The following is a 6160-nucleotide window of genomic DNA, read 5'->3' as shown; positions in this document are numbered from 1 at the left end:
GTCATGAAATAGAGACTAAACTTTATTCTGTGTGCCAGAAAAACTTGACATGATGGTCACCACAAATAAGTGCCCTCCAAAACTGAGGTCTGGGCAGGCAGATAAAGATGAGAGCAGAAAGGTGAATTTGGCTTCAGACTTCTCTATAACCATAATCAATGCCAGAGGACAAATGAACAATTAAAAAGTCTCAAGAAAAAAAATAGCCCTGACTCGATATTTATATACAGTCATTCACATATAAAGATAACAAGTAGCATGTTGGGAATGTGCAAATATTAGAAATATTATTAATTTTGGCCCCTTTTAAAGAAATCACTCCAGGATATATTTTTGCTAACCAAGAAAATAAGAGGCAAAAACATGTGTAGAGACCATTAATGTATTTAGTTATAGAATTAATGTTTTAAATGTAGAAATAATGTTTATAAAACAGAATAAAATGTTATGCACATTGACAATGTAAATATAATAAAATTAACAAAGTTTTGGCCATTTGTATTTCAAATTTTTATCTTACTCTCTGTCTTCTGCTTCAGGGATTCCTAGAAAGCATATATATCAAGACATTTGAAGCTGTGTTAATTAACTCATATTATCTTTATTTTAAATTTTGTTCTCATATTTTATTTTAAATGTTTATTATTGGCATTTTCCCTATTGATATGACTTCTGCTTTTAATTCCATTTATTCTATGTTCCTCAATCAGTTAGATACATTACTGATATCTATGCCATAATCTTAGATGCAAATAATTAAACATTTTGCATTTGTCTTAATTTAATAGCAAATTAGTTTTCACTTTTTGGAGTATATATTGAGCCAATGGATTTTTGAGTCCTAGAGTGCCAAGATAATTCTCAGAAATCACCTATCAATTTACCTCACACGAATCTTTAGTTCAAGAGTTAACTACAACCAGGCCAGTGTGGCTCACTGGTCAAGCTTGTACCTATGAACCAGAAGGTCACGGTTCAATTCCCAGTCAGGGCACATGCCTGGGTTGTAGGCTTGATCCCTAATAAGGGGTGTTCAAGTGGCAGTTGATCAATGATTCTCTCTCATCATTGATGTTTCTATCTCTTCCTCTATGAATTTTTTAAAAATGAACATTTTATGTGCATGTGTGTGTGCGTGCATATTTATATTTATTCTATGCAATTTTTCACATGTAATCTCATAACAGTCAAGATAATGAATGGTTCTACCACTACAAGGATCTGTTGCATCGATCTCTCATAACTATACCCATGAGCCCCCCTCCCCTCTGTCTCTCAACCCTGGCAAACTTTAATATGTTTCATTTTAAAAACGTTTCCAGTTCTCTATGTAAGGAGTTTAAAAGTCAACACTCCACCCTGATAACAAGTAAAAAGCTAGCCTACTGAAAATCCACAACTCTTGTAGGATCCATAAGAGAGGTAAGAACATGGGACAAACTGCTATCCCTCAAATTGGACAGCCGGGTGAATAGAGGGAGTCATGACTACTAGAGCGGAGATTCATTAGAGAAACTGCTGTGGGAAGAGTGTCAGGGCAGGCAAACCTGAACTGTAATTGACAAACTGCTGCAAGCTCAATGTGCACAACTCTGAAAGTTAAAAACTCTAGGGGGACCCATTCATAGCGGGGCCTCTACAATATTTTAAGATTTACCTCCAGGAGCTTGACCAGATTCTTGCAGTAAATATCTGAGAAAAATCCTTTCCTTGTTCTGAGAGAACAGGAGAAATAAACTATTTTGAAATACAGTCACATGCCACATAAGAATATTATGGTCCAGGATGAACCGCATATACAACTGTGGTCCCATGAGGCTACAATGAAGCTGAAAAAGTCCTATAGTCTAGTGTAGCCATGAAAGCGGCATAGTGTAATGCATCACTTGTGTTAGTAGTGAGGCTGGTGCAAACAAACCAGCTGCATTACTAGTTGTATAAAAGTACAGCACATATAATTATGTACAGTACATAATACTTGATGATGATAATACATGACTAGGCCTTCTCATTCACTCATCACTCACTACTGACTCACCCAGAACAACTTCCAGTCCTACAAGCTTCATTCATAGTAAGCAGCCTGCACAGGTGTACAATTTTTTTTATCTTTTATACTATATATTTACTCTACATTTTCTATCCATATAATAAAAGCCTAAGTGACTGTTACAGCAGAACGACCAGAACGACCAATCGCTATGATGTTCACTTAGCACCGGGGACCAGATGGTCAGTGCAGGAGCTGCCTCCTGGTGGCCAGTGCACTCCCACAGAGGGAGCACCGCTTAGCCAGAAGCCGGGCTCATGGCTGGTGAGAGCGGTGGTGGTGGCAGGAGCCTCTCCTGCCTCCACGACAGTGCCAAGGAGCAGCAAGCAGGTGGGCAGTAAGAAGTGAGGGGTCCCGGACTGTGAGAGGGTGCAGGCCAGGCTGAGGGACACCCCCCTCCAGTGCATGATTTTCGTGCACCAGGCCTCTAGTGTTTAGATATGTTTGGATACACAAATACTTACCATTGCATGCAGTACTCAGTACAGTAACATGCTGTACAGTTTATATCCTAAGAACAATAGGCTATACCATATAGCCTAGCCACCTAGGTTAGTGAGTGCACTCTATGATGTTTGTACAATGAGAAATATTGCTTAGCAATGCATTTCTCTGCACATATCCCTGTCATTAAGCAGAACATGACTGTATACCAGAGCACTCTGTTCTTCATAAATAGATCTGCCCTGAGAGGAAACTAGTTAACCAGAGCCTAACTGACCTGGAGAAGGGAAATACCCTACTTCAACCTACTCTTGCACAACTTTCCCAAATAAAAGAGGATAAAAAAAACCCTAAGAAACATTTGTAAAATTTACTGTCCAGAACATAAGCTCACTAAGAGACTAACATCTAATCATAAAACTATATACTTCCCCTGACACCTCACCACCACAATACTAAATGCCTACTTATAATAGTATTTTCCCCCATTACATCATTCCTGTTTGTCAAGAAACATCACCAGGTGTACCAAAGGCAAAAAACACAAATTGAGGAGACAGAGCAAACATCAAAACCAGACATGGCAGGGATGGTAGAATTATCAGAGTGGGAATTTAAAGTAACTACAATTAATATGCTGAGAGCACTAATGTATAATATAGAGAGCATGCAAAAGCAGATGGATAAAATAAGAAAGAGATAGAAATCTTAATAAAGAACCAAAAAGAATTCTAGAGATAAAATGCACTATAACATAAATAAATAATGCCTTTGATGAGCTTATTAGTAGACTGAACATGGCCCCAGAAAGATTCTCTGGACATCTTTAATACTATAAACAATAATGATAAATTTTAAAAGAGATAGATTCTCTGAGCTAGAGGATATATCATCAGAATCCTTAAAACCCAAAGAGCAAAGAAAAGAAAAACAAAAACACAGCAGAATATCTTAGAACTGTGGGACAACTACACATACATAACATGTGTGTAATAGGAACAATAGAAGGGAAGAAAAGAGAGAAAGAAACAGAAAAAAATATTTGAAATGATATTGACTGAAATTTCTCTAAATTAATATAAGACACAAAACCACAGATCCAAGAAATTAAGAGAACACCAAGCAAGATAAAAAACTATTTACATTAGGCACATATTTTCAAATACATAAAATCAAAGACAAATAAAAGTCTGGAAAGAAACTGTGGGGGAAATATATCTTATCTGTAGAGGAACAAAAATAAGAATTACATCTGACTTCTACCCAGAAACCAGATAGTCAATAACAGAATACAGGGAAATATTTAATGTGTTAAGAGAAAAGGACCCCACCAACCTAGAACTTTATATCCTACCTTTCAAAAGTGATAAAGGTAGTAAAGTAAATGTTTTGTTTTGTTTTGTTTTCAGGAGAAAAAAATTGTGGAAATTTGTTGTCAGTAGGCTAGCTTTGCAAGACATGTTGAAAGAAGTTCTTTAGAGAAAATTGAAATGATAGCAATTTGAAACTGAGATCCACATAAAGTAAAGAAGAACATTGAAAACAAAGTAAGTAAAGACAGAATAAAAACTTTAATTTTTTGCATGGTTTATTGATATAATAGATAACAGTTTGTTTAAAATAATACTAAAATTTATTTGGTTATATATGTTATGTAAATATCTATCTATCTACTCATATATTTTTATACTAGAGGCCCAGTGCATGAAAATTTGTGCACTTGGGGGGATCCCTCAGCCTGGCTTGCACCCTCTTGCAGTCTGGGAGCCCTTGGGGGATGTCCAACTGCCAGCTTATGCCCGCTCCCCACAGGGGAGCTGCTGTGGAGGTGGGAGAGGCTCCTGCCACTGCGGCTGCACTCACCAGCCGTGAGCCCAGCTTCTGGCTGAGCAGCGCTCCCCCTGTGGGAGCACACTGACCACCAGAGGGCAGCTCCTGCATTGAGCGTCTGCCTCCTGGTGGTCAGTGTGTGTCATAGCAACTGGTCGTTCCACTGTTTGGTCGATTTGCATATTAGCCTTTTATTATTTTTACTAGAGGCCTGGTGCACGAATTCATGCACCAGTGGTGTCCCTTGGCCTGGCCTGTGGGATTGGGCCAAAATCAGCTCTCCAAAATCCCCTGAGGGGTCCAGGATTGTGAGAGGGTGAAGGCCAGGCTGAGGGACCCCCCTGGTGCACAATCAGGGCTGGGAGGGACATGGGAGGTTGGCCAACCAGGGAGGGACTGCAAGAGGGCTCCAGGGTGTGTCCGGCCCATCTCTCTCAGTCCTGATCAGCCAGACCCCAGCAGCAAGCTAACCTACCAGTCAGAGCATCTGCCCCGTGGTGGTCAGTGAACATCATAGCGAGTGGTTGAGAGGCCTTAGCATATCATTAGCATATTATGCTTTGATTGGTTAAACGGCCAACGGGTCAACTGGACACTTAGCATATTGGGCTTTTATTATATAGGATATGTAAGTGAAATGAATGACCATACTAACACTACTCAAAAGAAAGCAGCAAGAGTAGCTATTAATTTCAGATAGAGCAGTTGTCAAACCCAGGGAACTAATCCAGAATAAAGAAAAGCATTAAATAATGATGCAGGATCAGTTCTCCAAGAAGGCATAACAGTCCTTAACATGTATGTAACTAACAATAAAGCATCAAACTGTGTGCAGCAAAAACTAATAGAACTGTAAAGAGAAAATGATGTGTATGATGTCATACTCGGAGACTTCAACACCCATTTATGAGAAATGGACAAACCCAGCAGGTAGAAAATCAACAAAAATATAGTTAAACTCAATGATGTTATCAAACAATGGATCTAAATTGGCATCTATAGATTACTTGATCTAACAACAGGAAAATACACATTTTTCTCAAGCTCATATGAAATATTCAATAAGATAGACCACATTATGGGCCATAAAGCACACCTTAGAAATTTTAAAATATAGAAACATACAATGTCTTCTCTCAAACTAGAATGGAATTGAGCTAGAAATCAACAACAGAAAGATAGCTGGAAAAATAAAAGTATGTGAAGATTAAAAAAGACACATCTAAATAACACATAGGTCAAAGAAGAAACCGCAAGATAAATTTTTAAATATTATGAACTAAATAAAAATGAAAACTCAACTTATTAATAGTTATGTGATAGAGTGAAAGCAGTGCTTAGAAGGAATTGTATAGTAGAATGCATATATTAGAAAAGAAGGAAGACCTAAAACCAATGGTTTAAGTTTCCACCTTAGAAAACCAGAAAAAGAAGAGAAAATTAAACCCAAAGTAAGTAGAAGGGAAAAATGATAAGGATTAGAGAATAAATCAATAAAATTAAAAACAGAATATGGATATGAAAATGACATCACATATTAAAATAATCTTGAAAAAGAACAAAGTTAGAGAACTTACACTACCTGACTTCAAGCTTTTCTATAAAATGACACTAATCATAAGAGTGTGACAGCTAAATAGGATAGACATATAGAAAAATAATAGTGAACCCTGAAATAGACTTGTACTTATAAAATCACCCTTCAGAAAATGAGCAACTAAACCAGAAACTAAAAAATTACTAGTCCATATATCTGAGAAAAGACTAGTGCCCAGCATTTATAAATAATCCATGCGACTACATATTGGATTGATAAAAACCTCAATTAAATAATGG

At 37.4% G+C, this 6160-nt stretch overlaps 1 pseudogene; it reads left to right on the top strand.

Moving 5' to 3' along the window:
* LOC102426805 overlaps positions 1-6160 on the top strand; it is a 15146-nt pseudogene that overhangs the window by 5635 nt on the left and 3351 nt on the right.

The sequence above is a fragment of the Myotis lucifugus genome, unplaced genomic scaffold (assembly GCF_000147115.1).
Source record: "Myotis lucifugus unplaced genomic scaffold, Myoluc2.0 scaffold_2343, whole genome shotgun sequence".
NCBI lineage: Eukaryota > Metazoa > Chordata > Mammalia > Chiroptera > Vespertilionidae > Myotis > Myotis lucifugus.
The sequence above is the reverse complement of the archived record's forward strand: the minus strand, read 5'-3'. Positions and strand labels throughout refer to the sequence as shown.